At 44.4% G+C, this 19,840-nt stretch overlaps 1 long non-coding RNA gene across 1 annotated transcript; it reads left to right on the plus strand.

Moving 5' to 3' along the window:
* The first annotated feature begins 14 nt into the window (after positions 1–14).
* On the plus strand, positions 15–19,202 carry LOC141100149 (uncharacterized). Its single transcript, XR_012234615.1, has 2 exons — positions 15–344; positions 16,375–19,202. It is a non-coding gene; the product is annotated as an uncharacterized lncRNA (long non-coding RNA).
* The last annotated feature ends 638 nt before the right edge of the window (positions 19,203–19,840 follow it).

Consider the following 19,840-nt stretch of genomic DNA (forward strand, 5'->3'; position numbering starts at 1 on the left):
CGTGTCATCGGTCACCTGTGTGGGCGGAGTCAGACTCCCAGCTGTGCTGTGGAGGAGAGCGGGGCGGTCTTTAGCTGATAATGTGATACAACTATAGCGCTGTAGATTTGGCAGCATAACCCCTTTTCTACCGGCATTTGTTTTGGCGCCTTTTTTCTGCCCTCATACTTATATAAAGGGCCGTTTTTTACGTGACGAGTTGTAGTTCTGAACGCCCACCAGTCGCTTTACTACAAACCAGGAAACGCTTGCCCAGTTATTAGAGTTACCGGTATAAATCCATGATTGTGACGTCGTGTTTTGTGTTTCCGGTCGTCGGTGTGCGGTAACGTGCGCTCCTCCAGGTCAGCAGGGTTACACCGATACTAAACCTGTCTCATCTTTTTTTCTCTTTTAAATTTAAGTGGTGAAAAATAGGCAAATTTATAAAAATGTAGGTTTTGTTCGCCATTTCTGAAACCCGTCACTTTTCTCTATTTTTCCTTCTATGGAGTTAAGTGAGGGCTCGTTTGTGTTGCAAGCTGATGTTTTTACTGACAGGATTTTGGGGCACATATTATGTTTAATCGTTTTTTTATTGCAGTTTTTAGACAAGTGACCAAAAAACCTGCATTCCTGGTGGTTTTCATTTCTCTTTACGTCTTTTAGGCTAAGTGCACACGTACCGGAACTCTCGCGGAAATTACCGCGAGAATTCCGGAATTCCATTCCGCGGGAAAATCACATTTTAAATTCCTGCGATTTTCCCGCGGAAAAACTAGCGTTTTGCAAGCGTATTTACCTTGCAAAATGCTAGCGTTTTCCAAGCGATCTGTAGCATCGCTTGGAGAACTGATTGACAGGTTGGTCACACTCGTCAAACATAGTGTTTGACGAGTGTGACCAACTTTTTACTACTGAGGCCGCCACGTGTGAACTCAGCCTTACTGTTAATAGTAATAACTTTATTTCTGTAGCAGAAACATTTGACACAGCACTTTACAATTAAGAGGGGTTGGTGCAGACAATATCGGACATTACACAGTAAGGCCTCTTTCACACTTCCGTTTTTTACAATCAGTCACAATCCGCCAGGTTTTTAAAAAAAACGGATCCTCAATTTTTTTTTGAGGATCCGTTTTTTTCCCATTGACTTGCATTAATGGCGGATTGTGACGGATTGCTGTCCGTTGCATCCGTTTTTTGTGAGGATCCGCCAAAAGTTGCTGTCTGTCACCATCCTCAAAGGTTTCAAAACAGAGCTTGTAATGTTTTTTTTCTCTGGCGGATCCTCCAGACACTCATTTAAGGCTACTTTCACACATCAGTTTTTTGCCGTCAGGCAGGATCCGGCTATTTTTAGAAAAAACGGATCCGGCATAAATTTTGAAGAACTGTAGAAACGGATCCGTTTTTTTGCTGGATCCGTCTAGCAGGTTATATCTGTTCCTGGGGGCTGGCCAATTGGATCTGAGCATGCGCAGACTTAAAAAAAACCGGATCCAGTGGCTGGATTCGTCTTTTTCTGGATCCGGCGCATTCCGGCGCCCATAGACTGTCATTGTAGCAAAAAGCTAGAAGCGCCGGATTCGGCGCTTCCGGCTTTTTCGCCGGAGACAAAAAACGTTACAGTAGCAGTTTTTTCCAGACGCCGGAATGAGACAAGTTGCCGGATCCGGCAAAAAACGGATGAAACGCAATGCCATCCGGCACGATCCGGCGCTAATGCAAGTCAATGGGGAAAAACTGGATCCGGCATTGCATTTTGCCGGATCCGGCTTTACAAAAAAAGCCGGATCACGCCTGAAGGCAAAAAACTGATGTGTGAAAGAGGCCTAACCCGAAATTCTTTCTGGGTGCCGGACCAAAAAAAAAAAAAAAAAAATACTCTCTCTCTCTCTCTCTCTCTCTCTCTCTCTCTCTCTCTCTCTCTCTCTCTCTCTCTCTCTCTCTCTCTCTCTCTCTCTCTCTCTCTCTCTCTCTCTCTCTCTCTCTCTCTCTCTCTCTCTCTCTCTCTCTCTCATCGAAAGGTAAATGGTTAAATGTGCTTGTCATGTACGGTCCAGCCATCAATGTAATAAATAAGGTATTCACATAATGGTGTACGAACTGCTCACCAACCGGTATCTGGATGAGATCAGATACAGAGGGTGTATGAACAGATGCTACCAGGGTCCTGATTTGGAAGAAAATTTTGGAAGGGGAAAACTGGAATAGTTCGATAAGTGAGGTGAGGTAAATGACCAGTATAAAGAAATGTGGATTTAGGGCACACTTAAAACTGTGGGTATTGGGCATTAATCTAACTATCCATTCCAGAGAATATTGGCGCAGCACATGAGAAATTTTAGGGTTAATTTATTGTATATTTTGAGAGCTGGGACTTTTAGCAACCTGGCGATACCAAATATTTTGTTTTTTATTATTTTTAAAGTGGGAAAGTAGAGTGATTTAAATATTTATACATTTTTATATTTTTTAAAACTTTTGAATTCGTAGATTTTTAGGCTCTCTAGGGGATATAACCCCTTCATGACCAAGCCTATTTTGACCTTAATGACCAGGCCATTTTTTTGCAATTCTGACCAGTGTCCCTTTATGAGGTAATAACTCAGGAACGCTTAAACGGATCCTAGCGATTCTGAGACTGGTTTTTCGTGACATATTGGGCTTCGTGTTAGTGCTAAATTTAGGTCGAAAATTTTTGCGTTTATTTGTGGAAAAATCAGAAATTTGGCGAAAATTTAGAAAATTTTGCAATTTTCAAATTTTGAATTTTTATTCTGTTAAACCAGAGAGTTATGTGACACAAAATAATTACTAAATAACATTTCCCACATGTCTACTTTACATCAGCACAATTTTGGAAACAAAATATTTTTTTGTTAGGAAGTTATAAAGGTTAAAAGTTGACCAGCAATTTCTCATTTTTACAACAAAATTTACAAAACCATTTTTTTTTTTTTTTTAGGGACCACCTCACATTTGAAGTCACTTTGAGGGGTCTATATGGCAGAAAATACCCAAAAGTGACACCATTCTGAAAACTGCACCCCTCAAGCTACTCAAAACTACTTTCAAGAAGATTATTAACCCTAAGGCTGTGTGCACACGCTGCGGATTTTGCTGCGGTTCCGCAGCGGTTTTGGCCGCTGCGGACCCGCAGCAGTTTCTGCTGCGGTGTACAGTACAATGATTCCCTATGGGAATCAAAAACCGCAGTGCAGACGGTGCGGAATTTTCCGCGCGGATTATCTGCGGTTTTCAATCCGCAGAAAGAATTGACATGTCAATTCTTTCTGCGGATTCTCCTGCGGTTTGCCATCTCCTCCATTGAGGAGATGAAAAACCGCAGGGCAAAACCGCAGAGCAATCCGCAGGTAAAACCGCAGGTCTTTTGACCTGCGGTTTCACCTGCGGATTGTACAAAATCCGCGCGGATGAATCCGCACCTTTTCCGCAGCGTGTGCACACAGCCTTAAGGTGTTTCATAGGAACTAAAGCAACGTGGAAAGAAAAAATGGACATTTTAATTTTTCCAACAAAAATTTTCTTTTAGCATCAATTTTTTCATTTTCACATGGGCAACAGGATAAAATGGATCCTAAAATTTGTTGGGCAATTTCTCCTGAGTACACCGATACCTCATATGTGGTCATAAACCACTGTTTGGGCGCACGGCAGGGCTCAGAAGGGAAGGAGCGCCATTTGACTTTTTGAATGGAAAATATGCTGGAATATTTAGCAGTTGCCATGTTGCGTTTGGAGAGTCCCTGTGTGCATAAACATTGGAGTGACCCCATTTTGGAGACTAGACCCCCAAGGAACTTATCTAGATGTGTGGTGAGCACCTTGAACCCCCAAGTGCTTCACAGAAGTTTATAACGCAGAGCCGTGAAAATAAAAAAATAATTATTTTTCCTCAAAAAAATGATTTTCAGCCAGCAATTTTTTATTTTCACAAGGGTAGCAGGATAAATTGGACCCCAAAAGTTGTTGTGCAGTTTGTCCTGAGTACGTTGGTGCCCAATATATGGGGGAAACCATTGTTTGGGCACACGTAAGTGCTCGGAATGGAAGTAGTGACGTTTTGAAATGCAGACTTTGATGGAATGGTCTGCGGTCGTCGTTACGTTTGCAGAGTCCCTGATGTGCCTAAACAGTGGAAACCCCCCACAAGTGACCTCATTTTGGAAACTAGACCTCCCAAGGAACTTATCTAGATGCCTGGTGAGCACTTTGAACCCCCAAGTGCTTCACAGAAGTTTATAACGCAGAGACGTGAAAATAAAAAAAATTTCCACAAAAATATTTTTTTAGCCCTCAATTTTTTATTTTCCCAAGGGTACCAGGAGAAATTAGACCCCCAAAGTTGTTGTGCAATTTTTCCTGAGTACACTGATACGCCATATTTTGGGGTAAACCACTGTTTGGGCACACGTCAGGGCTTGGAAGGGAGGGAGCACCGTTTGACATTTTGAACGCAAAATTGGCTGGAATCAATGGTTGCACCATGTCGCGTTTGGAGAACCCCTGATGTGCCTAAACAGTGGAAACCCCACAACTTCAACCCTAACCCCAACACATCCCTAAGGCTAGTTTCACATTTGCGCTTTTGAGCGCAGCGACGGCCTGCGCACGGCCGCTGCTAAGCCCCGCCCCCTGCCGCGCCTCCGCCGGTAGCTCTGCTTACCGGCGCATGACGCTGCATGCGTCCTGCATCCCCTATCTTTATCACTGGGGGCTCAGGCCGTGCGCAGTATGCGTTGGGCGTCGCATGCGTCCTTTTCACAGTGCGCCGAGGTTGCGTTTGGCGCTGGTCGGTGCACCGTGAAAAGGACGCATGCGCCGCCAAACGCATACTGCGCACGGCCTGCGCCCCCAGTGATAAAGATAGAGGACGCATGCAGCATCATGCGCCGGTAGGCGGAGCTACCGGCGGAGGCCCGGCAGGGGTGGGGCTTAGCGGCGGCCGTGCGCAGGCCATCGCTGCGCTCAAAAGCGCTAATGTGAAACTAGCCTAACCCTAATCCCAACCCTAACCACAAGCCTAACCCTAATTCTAACCCTCTTTCCAACCCTAACCCTCTTTCCAACCCTAACTGTTGTGAGCTCAATTTCGGGTTTGCCTCTGGCTTCTGGTGAGGGTTATGGAACTGGCTGTGCTGACAGAGGAGTAGTGAGTTCTCTATCTGGACTCCCTCTGGTGAAGGGAGGTAATGAAGCTGATCTAAATGGCAGAGACCGGCCACCTGAGGAAGAGGACTGTGATTGGATATCAGGAATTTCTGATTGGCTTTAAGGCAGCTGACTCCCTAGGTTCTTGCTGGTGATTTCTCCTGACTGTGGCTTCTGGTTTCCAGTTTGGTTCCTGCCTTCTTAAAGCTAAGTTTTCTCTGCTATTGTTCATATGAGTTTTCGTCTGGTTTACTTAGTTTGTGTTCAGCCAGCCCTGGCTGGGACTGGGCTGAATCCCCATTTTGTCTCTGATCAGTTGATCTCTTTTGCTCTGTCTCCAGAATATACCTGAGTGCTGATATAGGGAATTGAAGTCTAGTGGGGGGCGGGGGGCAGATCGCCCCCGTTAATGGGGGGTCGGATCGCTGTCACCAGCCATGTCCGATGCTACAGCAGCGTCGGACATGGCTGGATTGTAATATTTCATCAATTTTCATTGATGAAATATTACTATCGCTCTGATTGACTGTTAAAAGTGAAACAGCCATTCAGAGCGATCGTAGTCACGTGGGGGCGAAGCCACGCCCCCTATGGTGAAGAACAAAGCCCCCTGTATCTGCGGGTCGGGTGACCTTTCAGTGACCAAGGTCACCCGACCCGCAGGGGGGCTTTAAAGTCATGACGCCACATAGGCGTCACTGGTCATATTGGCATCGGTTTTCATGACGCCTATGTGGCGTCATTGGTCGTGAAGGGATTAAAACTATTAAGATTTGATTGCTTCTATTTACTCTACTGTATGTTACGCCCATCGGTGGTGCACATGGATTCGTGGACCCACTATGCCACAACAACGGGCCTGCAGATCTTGTGGCAGGCTAAATGGTGTTCACTGGAGCTCCTGATGGTTGAGACAGAGTGGGCTGCAGATAGCCGTGAGGTACCACTCCTGGGCAGATCCCAGTACTGCAGCTGCTGACCCCAGGGGTCAGGTTCACTGATACTGATTAGGACTAGGGTCAGACACACTAGTCTAGGATACTGGATAAGGGACTGTAGACGCACATGGACCAGGGGACAATGTTAAGGCTTTGACCCCCATTGGGGCAAGGGGAGTTTGGGAATAGGACTGGATGTATCGGGACCAGGGGACTTCGGGAACTGGACTGGCCACTGCACGAACAGGGGACAACATTCAGCACTGGGACCAGGGAGGAGGTTCAGGGCTCTGGCTGCAGTAGGACCAGGAATTCGGGTACAGGACACTGGTCGCACTGGTACCAGGGATTCAGGTTCATGACACTGGCTGCAGTGGGATCAGGGAACCTCACAACTGCACTAGTAGAACACAAACTACCTAATGACACAACTCGTTACTTGGCGAGTATTCAGCATTTGAGGATTTGGACAGTTTCTGTTCCAAAACCAAATCTATATGAATACGCACCAACTTAAACTGAGTTTCTTTTTTTAATATAGCCATGAAGCACAATATAGATAGTGATATGTTCAAGATCAAATCCACTGTCAGCACATGTATGCAATTCCAGAGCAACCATCAGTATATGAATGCAGCCTCAGAGCCACCATCAGTACATGAATGCAGTGCCAGAACTATCATCAGTAAATGTATACAGCACCAAGCTTAGTACAGCAATCAATTATAATGTGTAACGGCAGTGGTGGAACCACTGTGCCGTGATCCGAGGAGTGCCTGAAGAGGTGTAACAAGGCTAACACCTGACTCTTTTCTAGAGCCCCTGATGGTGGGTTTAGGTTTGGCTCCAGATGGACGTCAGGTGCTACTCCAGGGTAGATTTTGGACTCACTACAGCTGGTAGATGGAACATCCAAGACTAGATAGACTGGCAAGTACAGACAGGCCCGACAGGAATATTGGGAGACACGGTAGGTGTAGACAAGTACAACTGGTATGCCTACTGGTACAGCAGGTGCAGGCAGGTATGGCTGGTATGAAGACTGGCACGGCTGGTGCGACTGGTATACAGACTGGCACGGCTGAAATACAAGCAGGCAGATGCTGGCGAACATAACTGATATACAGGGAGACAAGTGCTGGTAGGCACAGCTAAAATACTGAACGGATGAAATACAGGCAGGTATAGGCGGGCTCAGCTGATAGGCAGGCTGATGGCTGATCTACAGGCAGGTTAGTGCTGGCGGGCACGGCTGACATACAGGAACACAAGACAAGTAGGGGGCACACAGGTACAGGACAAACTGATTGACGGGTTCAGGGGACTTGAGAACTAGCAAGTGTGAAGCATACTGACATTACATGTTGCTCAGGCACCTTCCATCAGGTGGAGGTGCCTTAAATAATAAGTGTTTCCCAACCATTGGCTGGTGACACTTTAGGAAGGCATGCATGTCAGGAAGATATGAATTATTTTCCATTGTTCTTGGGACAAAACAAGAGCTGGCCTACTACCCCTACCACCATTGGTTTCTGTAGGGCCTAATCATACATGCAGGCCCCCTCTCTCTGTGAATTTTCACCCCCCACCCTTCAAGCAAATGGTCAGTTTGGAATGCTGATGACCTGTTGAAGCGCAATGCAAGTGTGAAACGATCGTCATCTGTATTTGTTCCATCGTTTTATTTGCCTGCTGTTGGTAACATGATGCCACAATAAAGGATTTTTTTTTTTTTTTATTTTTTTTTTGCACGGGACAGATTGTGCCTATCCGCTTTCTTCTCTATAGATACTTATATCTAACGTTTCGGTATTAAAGCCTTTTTCAAGGATTTCTATATATAAAGAAAACTGCAAAGAAAAATACAATCAGTATACTGAAAAGAAAATAAATATCTTTTACTCATAAAGGTGACATAATAGATAAAATAGTCAATATAAATAAATCATATAATACACATTATCCAGTTTATTTTAAGTCTTGACTCAAATTTTCTATACATGAAATACATTATAACACAAAAAGAAAAAAAAGAGCAATTCAATAAATTATGCATTGTACAATCATGAAGAGAAAGAGATTTCTGGCACCAAATCCATTGCTGGTGGCAGCTGTGCTAGACCTTATTCTCCTTTCCGCAAACAGCAGTCAACCTTCAGACTACAGGTGCACGCCCAAAAAATACACATGTGTAGAGAAACAGGTTGCACTCAGCCTCTGGGTAAAAGATTTTTTTTATTTAATCATGGAAAAACAGCTTCAGGGGGAGAATGGTGGAAGACTTCTGGAAACGATGGCCGTTTTGCGCTAACTGCGCTTCAACGGGTATTGTGCTTGGGTGAAGTGACAGGATACATTTAAATAGAAAGGGACACCCTGTGAGTGATGTCAGCACCTTCTAAAGGAATCCCGCCTAACAGTTATTTACAATAAAAGAACGCCACAAGTTGCAGATGTATTGTGCACCCTCATCGATAAGAAAACAGTCTTATCAAATTTATCATTAAGGCCAGCTGGACCCTGCGCTCGTGAGTGCAGGATCCACCTGATCTCTCTCTGCAGAAGCAGTCTGTCAGTCTGTGGAGATCCCCATGCTTCTCTGGCAGCTAAATGCTTTCCAAACCCGCAAAGGTTAGTACTCCAGGGTTACTCGAGTGGGACTCCTGCATGTGATCAATAAGTCTTCTGGCGCCCTTACCGGTAACGAGTGATCTGAAATGTTCCCGAAAGCGGACAAATAAAGGACGTGTCGTTTTGCCAATATAAAAAAGGCCACAAGGGCAGAAGATTATATAGACCACACGGCTATTCCTACAAGAAATAAAATGATGTTCTCGGTGAGTGATTGGACCTGTATGGAAAATTTTGTTTGTGAGATGAAAACGACAAAAGGAACAATGATCACACTTATGGTTTCTTTTTGGTTGGTAGCTATCAAACCAATCAGTCTGTTCCGATTTTATGCAGTTCTTCAACAAATCTTTCTGGTTAGTACCTCTTATATTTGCAACTATAGGTTTGCAGGACACTATCTCTGCCAGGTCCACATCTTTTTTCAAGATGTGCCAATTTTTGTTCATGACTGTTCTGATCTGATTGTCCATTGGGCCGAACTTAAAGTTAAAGACAAAGCTTTCTTTGTTTACATTATTTCTATTTTGTTCTATGCTTTCCCTTAGTAAGCTCCTTAGGGAGTGATTAGTTGCGCTCTTCATTGCTTCATTTAGGAGATGGTGCGAGTAGCCTCTTTTAGCAAGTATGTTTTTTTTAACTCGGTTGTCTGCTCCAAATAGCTGGTATGGTCGTTGTTAATTCTTCTTAAACTCAAGAATTGACTGTACGGTAAAGCTTTCTTGGTATGTGGTGGGTGAGAGCTGTCAGAGCAAAATGAGTTTTAGTGGAGGGTTTTTATGTACCTCCGTTTTGAACATGCCTTCCACGATCTTGACTTTTACATCCAAAATAACTAAATTAGTGCCCACAAAATTAGAGGTAAATATCATATTCATCGTAGTAATCAAATTATTATTATTATTTATATAGCGGCAACATATTCCGCAGCGCTTTACAGTTTAACAGTTTCAAAACAAGTCATAAGTAACAACGTTAACAATACAATAAAGCAAAATAAGACGACTGCTCATGAGAACTTACAATCTACAATGTGGTGGGGGAGATACAAGGTACAGGTGTGTATTTACAATGATGGTCCAGCCATCTTGAGGGAGTGAAGGATGGATGGAGATGGCCCATTCACTACATATGCACACTTACACAGAATGACTTTGATTAGTGAACGTGATAGGCTGCTCTGAACAAATGTTTTTTGAGGGAGGGCCTGAAACTTTGCAAATTGTGGATAGTATTTCTTGGGGTAGAGCATTCCAGAGGATTGGCGCAGCGCGGGAGTAGTCTTGGAGTCGGGAGTGGGAGGTACGGATTAGTGCAGAGGTTAGGCTAGTTTCATACTTGCGCCGTTTTGCACCGCGTTTTGAGCGCACATGAAACGCATGCAAAAAACACTTGCAAATGCTTGTAAACACTGCGATTTTTCGTTGCATCGTTGTGCGCATTATGACAAAAAACGCATTTCTATGCGTTTTTTCCATGCGTTTGCGTTTTTTATGCGCATGGGTGGTCTTGGTGTCACATTTCACAGGAGGAAAATCCTTGAAAAATTCTTTCAACGGACTCCACCAATGGGACATCAGTGGGCGTGTGTTATGAGAATTCTTTATATAGACCCTGTTTACAGCTGAATTCTTCACATTTGCTTGCATTTTCCTTTGTGAAACATGGATCTGCGCTGGAAGAGTTTTCACTTCAACTTGGATCTGGACATCAGGATGGCTCAGGCTTATGCAGTTGCTTGCCATCAACAAAGGGAGAGAGAGACAGCGAAGACGGCAGCGGCGGCGTTTGTGGATACATCCGATTATTGAACTCCGGGAGAGGCGTGGAGCGTACCACACCCTCTACAGCGAGCTCCAGGCAAACCCGGAGAAATTTACAGACTATACCCGGATGTCCCAACAAAGCTGCAGGGATTTGCTTGGTGGTGTCAAAGAAGCCATCCAGAGACAGGACACATAGCTCCGTCGTGCGATTCCTCCTGTGGAACGGCTCCTGGTCACATTACGGTACGTAATATTGCAAAACCAATGCCTGCATAACTTTCTTTGTTGTGACATCTACTATTCCAAAGCTGGTAGAGATATTATTCTGCCATGTAGTAAACAAAAGACTGCAGTATTATTTTTATGCCATGTAGTAAGCAAAAGGCTTCAGAATTATTTTTATGCCATTTATTTTATTTTTTTTGTGTTTTAAAAATCCATATACATAAATATTAATTTTTTGTTCTTTCTCGGTTTCCCAGATTCCTGGCTACTTGAGAGAGCCTCTCTTCACTCCACTTCCAGTACCGGATTGGAATATCCACCTTGTCGAGAATTGTTGCGAACACCTGCCGGGCTTTGTGGAACGTTCTCTGTCCTGAATTTATGCCCCTGCTCACCGCCGAAAAGTGGATGGAAATAGCAGAAAAATTCTGGACAGTCTGCAATTTCCCCAACTGTTTGGGAGCGGTTGATGGGAAACACATCCGGATTATCGAACAGGATCTGAGAACTATAACTATAAAAAGTACTTTTCTACAGTACTCACGGCCATTGCGGATGCAGGCTGTATGTTTGTTGCACATTGGGGCATTTGGCCGTGGAAATGACTCCCAGGCTTTTAAGAACTTGGACATGGGCCGGAGGTTGTATGGTATGGCAACCATTTCAATTTCCCCATGCCACGGCCTCTTCCCAACACCAAAGGTCCACCACAGCCATTTGTAATGGTTGGGGATGAGGCATTCCAGATGTGCCAAAACATGCTCAAACCCTACTCCAACCGGGACTTGGACCACACCAAAAAAAATTTTAATTACAGGCTGACCAGGGCCAGAAGAACTGTAGAGTGTGCATTTGGTATACTTGTCTACAGGTGGCGCATGCTCGGCATAGCCATTAATCTGAAACTGGAAACAGTGGATGAGGTGGTGAAGGCCTGTGTGGTTCTACATAATTTTGTGATGGCTAAAGAGCACCCGAACTTTGAACTTGATGATGCAGCTCCTAACCCATTGCCTAAATTAACTCAGCACCCTCTCAGGTCATCCGTTGAAGTTGGCCAAATGAGGGACCAATTTGCGGCCTACTTCATCTCAGATGTAGGATGGGTGGAATGGTAATATCAAATGGTGTGAAAATGTTTTCTTGTGTGTATGTTATTAAAAAACCTGTTTTGATACCTGTACCGAGTGCACTCTGTATTTTTACACTCCAATACAATAATCAACTGGCCAGGTGTACCAGTGAATTCACGATGCTGTGTTTTGTGCATCATGGATTTACTAGTACTCCTGACCAGGTGACTATACAAGCACTCACAAAAGTTGTATGACCTTTATCATCTCTACAGTTTGTGTTCAATTTGCAGCGACGGTGGAGATAATACAACTAATATTTGTGTCACCAGGTCTGTTACAAATGGTGATTTGTGGATACACTATCATCCGTCACTCTTTATGACACCTGACCATGTGACTATAAATATTATTTGTAGGATCACCACTGTGTCTTGAGTTTGAGCGCAGACTGGAGAGATAATAAAGGTTATACAACTTTTACAATCCCAGGCCTGGTGTCATGCTGAAGTGAGGACGCCCAAACTAACGCATCCTGACTTCAGAATGTTATCACACATGGGCAGGAGAATACACATATGAGTTAAACTGCAACATCGCTACAGTCTGCTTGAAATATATGCAGACTGAAGCGACGCTGCAGGTTAAATCTCATTTGTATTCACCTGCCCAGGTGTGATAGTTATGATACAAGGCCAGGGTATTGTACATATGACGTGTATTTTCCCCATCATCTCTGCAGTTTATTCAACACACACTGAATAGAGGATGTGGTTAATTACAAGGTATATCTAGAATCCCCTTGCCTTGTCTCACAAATAGTTAAATGTTGAAGGTAAAAACACACCATCAATTAACTTTTTATGATACCTGGCAAGGTAACAATAGATATGCCTTTCACTCAAAACCATCCTCTATTCAGTCTGTGCAATATTAGCAGACTGAAGAGACTGGTGGTGAAAATACAAGTCAAAGATTTGTGTTTTTGACTACACATATCTCCAGGACTGACACAAGAAACGTGTCAGTAATGGAGCTATGTGGTGTCAAAAACGCAAAGTGTACGGCGCAGTGTGTGTAGGCGGAGAAAGACACATTAATGAAACCGTATTAGGTGAAAGCAGAATTGCACATTTATTTAAAAAAAAAAAAAAATGTATTGTGAAGGACGTCTGGGCGAAGATTGGAATACTTTGGGGGTGTGGAGAGACGAGGAATGGCTGGAAGTTGAGGAAGAGGTTCTAGGGGAAGGGGCGATAAAAGTAGTGGGGGAAGGGAGATCAGGGATGGAACTAGAGGCAGGGTGAGACACATTAGGAGGAGAGGGACAAAGTTTTTTTTTTTTTTTTTTCTATGGGGCAGGAGTCTCCTGCCTTTACCGAATTCCACCGTGTGACTGCCTTACATTGCTCGACCGCCTTGAGCTGCTGGACCGTGGCCTTGATGGGTAAAAGAGGGAATGTGGGTCACCCCTCTGATGCTCAGTGGTGGCGATGGCGGTGCTTCTAGAAGGAGAAATGGTGGCTGTGCTCCTAGGAGGGGAAGTGGTGGCGGTGCTCCTAGGAGGGGAAGTGGTGGCGGTGCTCCTAGGAAGGGAAGTGGTGGCGGTGCTCCTAGGAAGGGAAGTGGTGGCGGTGCTCCTAGGAAGGGAAGTGGTGGCGGTGCTCCTAGGAAGGGAAGTGGTGGCGGTGCTCCTAGGAAGGGAAGTGGTGGCGGTGCTCCTAGAAGGAGTCGTCGTGTTGGCGGTGCTCCTAGACGGAGAAGTGGCGGTGCTCCTATAATGCTGATGAGTGGTGGCGGTGCTCCGAACAGGAGGATAGGTGGCGGTGGTCCAAGCAGGTTCTGTGGTGGTGGTGCTCCAAGATGGTGGACCGGTGTTGGTGCTCCAGACAGGAGCAGCGCTTGTCATGGTGGTGGAGTGTCCAGTAGCACACGGCATTGGTGTGGTGTCCGGCTTGGCGTGGTATGCAGCAGAAGTCGGTAGTGAGGTGTAGCGAGTCAGTGGTGGCACAGTTGGAAATGGCACCACTGACTGCTGCATGTACTGATTCTGCTGCATAGCCTGCAAGTAAGCAGTGTTGCAGGCCTGCAACACATTCAGCTGTTGCTCAGGACTAAGGTGTTCCACCATGCCACGTTCAATTTTACTGAAAAAATGGTGCGCTGGTCTGTTGAGGTCAGCCTCCAGCTGGTCAAGGTGCTGGTCAACAGAGTGGAAGCAGTGTTCCATGAGTGAAAAACCGCTTTCTACTCTGACAGCGCCTTGAGCGAGGCCTTTCATTCCAGCCTCAAGTGCATGAACTCGGGCAAGCCAGGCCTGTCCGAGGCCCTCTGCCGCTGGCGGGAAGTGCCCGCATAACCAGTGGCAGAGACCTGGGACAGGGGAACACCTGATTGACCAGCTGTCCGTGTTGCTGACCTGCAAGTTGCTTCCTGGCTGTAGGATGGCTGGAACAGGTCCGAGGTCATCCGATGAAGGATCGCTCCAGGGACAGGTGCTGTGGAAAGAAAAGAAAAGCATTAATATCATGCATTTACAAGAAGCATCAGCTGTGGAATAGAAAAGCACAGATTAAAAAAAAAAAATATATATATATATATATATATATAATACTTGCGCTCTGGTGGCAAGGACCGGTCTTAGGAATGCCAACTCGCGATGGTAACGGTATTTTGTTCTGGTCTTTGCTGCTGAACCACTGCGAACCTGTCCCTCAGCATGAACATCAGTGTTGAAGCGGTCCTTCATCGAGCGCCAACGTGTGCGGACTTCATTCACTGTTGGAAAAACAAAGAAAAAACGTTATACAATGCACTGATGGAAACATCTGTATCATCACACACACCTGAGTGAACTTGGCAAACAGTCAATGCGGCATCACAAAAGAATTCAATAGACAATGCAGTCACTGTTGATCCTGATGACACTGTTGTTTCCTGCTAGAATATATCTAGCAGTAAACACAACAGTATCATCAGGAGCAAGAGTTAAAGCAAGAACTGATAGGAAATTTAATAAACCATAATCTACCTCACTCTGTGTATGCTTTGCTCAACTGTCAGAGGACAAGACATGTAACTCAGGCAAGACTTTCCAAATGGGAAGTGACTCTGTTGCAGCCCAGTCACATCACCCTTCGCCGGTGTTCACAATTGAACCCTGCTACCCTTCTTCCTTATGAGACTGGTGAATTAGAGGAGGACTTTTCTGACGGAGCAACAGATTGCGTACTTCACACACAGACATTGACATTGCCAAGGGCAGATCTACGTGAAGAACCATTACACAATCCAGACTTAGTGTTTTACGTGGATGGGAGTTGTCACAGACAGACACTGGAGAATTGAATTCTGGATTTGCTGTAGTGGACGATCATGGAGTAATACATGCAGAAGCACTGGGGCCCCCACACTCAGCCCAAAGAGCTGAGTTAGTTGCACTCACAAAAGTATGTCAGCTAGTGGAAGGGAAACGTGAATATTTATTTACACTGACTCAAGGTACACTTTTGGGGTGACACATGACTTTGGTACCATCTGGAAAATGAGAAATTTCCTTACTGCAACAGGCTCCCCAATAAGCCATGCTAAGGAGATTACTCAGTTACTTGATGCCATACATCTCCCAAAAGAGATTGCTGTCATCAAGTGTCAGGCTCACACTACTGGACAGGATCCAGTCTCCAGAGGAATCAATCGAGCTGATGCTGCTGCTAAGACAGCCACAAGCAAAACAACCAAAACACTCTTAATGAGCCTGGAGGTAATCCCAAGTTGGGGCCACTCAAAGCAATGCAAAACAATTGTTCTCCACAGGAAAAGGCCAGATGGAAGGATAAAGGGTGCACCCAGGATTCTGAAGGTCTCTGGAAAGATGGTGAAGGTAAACCAGTGGCCCCAAAATCGCTGCTCACAGCACTAGCAGATGCCGCCCAAGGTTTGACCCATGGAGGTAAAAATGCGATGCGAAATTTGGTATTCACATACTGGTGTGCACCCGGTTTCACAGCCATTACAAAGTGTTTGTCGTGCCAAACATGCCTCCAGCAAAACGCTGGAGGAGCTGTGAAAGCTCCACCCTCACACCTTCCATCAACCAAGGGTCCTTTCCAGATTCTGCAAATTGACTATATTCAGCTACCCAAGGTTGGTAGATTGCAATATGTTTTGGTATGTGTTGATCAATTTTCAGGATGGGTTGAGGCTTATCCAACAGCCTCACAGACAGCAGAAGTAACAGCCTCCAAGATATGTAAGGAATTTGTATGTAGGTATGGTATTCCCCAGGTAATCTCAAGTGACCAAGGCCCTGCCTTCACAGGTAAAGTGTTCGAACAAGTGTGTTCCATGATAGGGGTAAAACAACAGTTACTCCCTATCATCCACAAGCTAGTGGGAAAGTAGAAAGGTATAATCGCACGATAAAAGAGAAGTTGGCTAAATATAAAGAGACAGGGATGAAGTGGCCAGATACGTTGCCTTTGATATTAATGGACATCAGAACCACACCACGTGGTCCTCTGCAGTTATCACCACTTGAGGTTCTGTATGGAAAATTGCCTAATCATCCGCTTTCACCCCCAGAAGCTGCTCAGAACACCTTGAATGTGGACTACGTCGTACGTTTACAACAACAGAGACATTCACTGGAGCGTTCATCTACAGCAACCACAGGTCAACTTGTCCTGTCACGAGGTGCAGCCAGGACACTACGTGTTGGTGCGTAAGTTCTTAAGATCTGGTTCTCTTACAGAAAGGTGGGAGGGTCCTTATCAAGTCCTGTTGACAACGCCTACCAACATCAAGGTAGAAGGAAGAGGGGCTTGGATCCACGCATCTCACTGCAAACGAGTGCAACCCACAGCTGAGACACTGTCTTTGTCTGCTACTGCTAAAGAAGAGCCATTGGACATCATCGGCACCACGCACCCTGAGCTGCACCCGTAAGTGTTTTCTGTGGTCTGAGATGAAGCAGAAATACGTTTCCCTCAGACTGCCACCTAAGCCGCAGCTGAAACAGCTGAAGATTTTGTCTAGTGCTGTTCTTCCATCGCGTGAAGAGGACTTTTAACAGAAGAAGATGACCCTTTACGAGCAGTTGTAAGGTCCACATGTGAACAAGAGACTTTGGGGTGCAGTGATTAGCATATGGTGCCTCTTGGTGATAATAATAATATTGCAGATTAATAATGAATACCATTATTCCTCAGGTGCTGACAATCCAAATGGACAGCCTGAGTCTCCCTTTGAGATAAGAGAAGTTTGTCTGATGTCCATGATTGCATTGAGTATTATTGTAAGCCTAATGGATATGAAGCTAGATGTATAGTATGGTGCTTTGATCAGAGAGAATTTCTTAGAGGAAAAAGAGATTTACACGAGCACCTGCAATATCCTTGGGACAATAAGCTATTAAGTATGCATGAAACCATAGCAAAACGGACAAGGGTAAAAGATTGTTGGATCTGTACACACTCACCTATTTCCTCGAAGTCAATGCCATTTCTAGCTACCCCAGTTCCTATGGACGAATTAATTTTGGGCCTAGACGATACCTTTTCCTTCCCCACAAATCTTAGTGCCTCACGGTACAATAACACCCGAGTAGCCCTCCCCATAGCTGGGTGGACCGCCCCACCATGGTGGGTGGCCATTAGAGATTTATCTCTTATATCCCCTCACAACATTGCTGTATGTGGCCCTGGTTCCACCAGTATCCGATGCAATAGAGTTAACATTACAAATAATGACCTGGGGACCATACCTGTAAATTTAGATTCATTACAAGTAATATTTATGCCAAGTCGTATTCCATATGCAGTGAATAATGAGGAATCCCCAATATTTGGGGGTTTGGTATACGAATTAACCGAAGGGACTTCAGGTTTCTTGCATGAGTTGATAAATAGTTCCGGATATGATAAGAGTCTGAATATGTGCAACAAAACCGTTAAGGGTATATTAGAGTATCTTTGGTGTCCATCCCCAAGGTTACAACCCCTGATATGGTATGCTTCTGAAATTTCTTACAGATTGTTGTCTCATCTAGGAGGAGAACACATCATACTTCCTAAAAATAAGTATTACGTATGTGGAACTGCAGCTTACAAATTTCTACCTTATGATGGTGTTGGCACATGTACGCTAGCAAGATTGACCCTAGCTACATGGACCATGATGAGATACACCTTGACCAGATACCAAAACATATGATGCAGAAATGGAGAACAAAGACAAAACCTCTGGTACACACTCCATGGTATACGAAGTTTGGTCTTACTCTAACCATCACTGGTTTGGCTATACATAATTCTCACACAATAGAGCAGTTGGCTGAATTATTTGATAATGTAACAGACAAAGTGTTTGATGCTATCTCTATACTGAACAACCAGACTAGGTTTCATGCCAATGTACTCAACCAGCACACAATAGTCCTAGATTATCTCACTGCCAGTCAAGGAGGTATGTGCCAGATAATTAGACCAGCTTGTTGTAACTACGTAGATACTAACTTTTCGGTACGAGTAGATAAACATATAGCCAAGGCTATGGAATTAAAAGAAAATTTTAGAGAAGAAAACTCTAAGGATGATAAATTCACCCTTAGTAGCTGGTTCCAATGGCTGAACCCATCCACATGGTTCAAAGGTATCGGAGGCTGGTTTACAGGTATAGGGCACTTATTCTTACAAATATGCCTCATAGCCATTGTCATTGCCTATCTAATTAAGATTATAAAGTGTGCCGTGATGAAAATACGTAAGCCCAGACATGTCTTAAACGTACACCTACTTCCAGATGATGAGAACTCTGATATACCTCTTCCCGCTCCACCCCCTTACCTGCTCAAAGGGAAGGTCGAAGGTACTACTATTTCGATGTAGAAGTGTAAGTAATAAAATTATCAGAGAGAGAAATGATAGGATATTTAATAAACCATAATCTACCTCACCTTTAACTGCTGCCCAAACCCCTTTAACAAAATAGAAAAACCAAATGATAGCTAGTAAATGTCTTTTGTAAATTAATGAGTAATTACTGAGCAAAGATACAATGTTGACAGAAGCTACCGTGATATTTGCAGTAGCTGTATGTGCGTGTCCCGGTCACGCTAAACTTAGGGTCAGTGTGGTCTAGGGTACAAACTTTGAACATCAAAACTACTTATATTGCATTCTTTAGCCTAAACACATAGAATCATCTTTATGCAATACCTTGTTGTAAAATGATGGGTTGTTAATTGTTTGTACTGTACAATGATAGGGAAGATCATTACATGACCAATATCCCACCTACCTGTACATCCTCCCCAAAATTACTATAAAAAGTGTGCCTTGATACAATGGAGTTAGTTTGTTCTAACCTAGATCAGAGCTCTTGATGCATCAATAAAACCTTTTTTTACCCAATTAAGGTTTGTGACGTCATCCTTAGGAGACTGAGAAGTTATTCCTTATCAGGAACAATACAGCAGTACAATACACAATGCAGTCACTGTTGATCCTGAAGACACTGTTGTGTTTCCTGCTAGAATATATCTAGCAGGAAGCACAACAGTATCATCAGGAACAAGAGTCAATGCGGTATCACAGAGCATTGAAATACTTACTAAACGCCTTCTTGGAAGTTGGTGAGGCGCTGTCCCAGCCATCCATCAACGCTGCGGCCACCTCATTCCAGAGCTGCCGGATCACCACAGTGTCCTTGTACTGCTGGTCACGGCCGTCCCACAACGGGACACGCTCCTGGACCAGGCGGATCAGGTGCTCGTTGTCCAGATAGACGTCTTCGTCCCGTTGTGGAACCTAGAAAAAAAATACATTATAATCTTGGAAATTTTTTTTGAAGGAAAAAGATAGAAAAATAGAAATAAAAGAAGCAAGATAGAAGATGAAAGACAGGGCAGAAAAAATAAATGAAAAAAAAAGGGACATTGAAAGACTATATACTTACATTCCGTCTCTTTGCCGGGACTTGGCTAGGCTGCTCCCGCTGTTCGGCCTCACTTGCCGGGTCCGATGATGATGTCTGTAAAGAAAAAAAATTA

Source organism: Dendrobates tinctorius, unplaced genomic scaffold (genome assembly GCF_039654945.1).
Source record: "Dendrobates tinctorius isolate UK_male_01 unplaced genomic scaffold, ASM3965494v1 ptg000103l, whole genome shotgun sequence".
In the NCBI taxonomy this organism is placed as follows: Eukaryota; Metazoa; Chordata; class Amphibia; order Anura; family Dendrobatidae; genus Dendrobates; species Dendrobates tinctorius.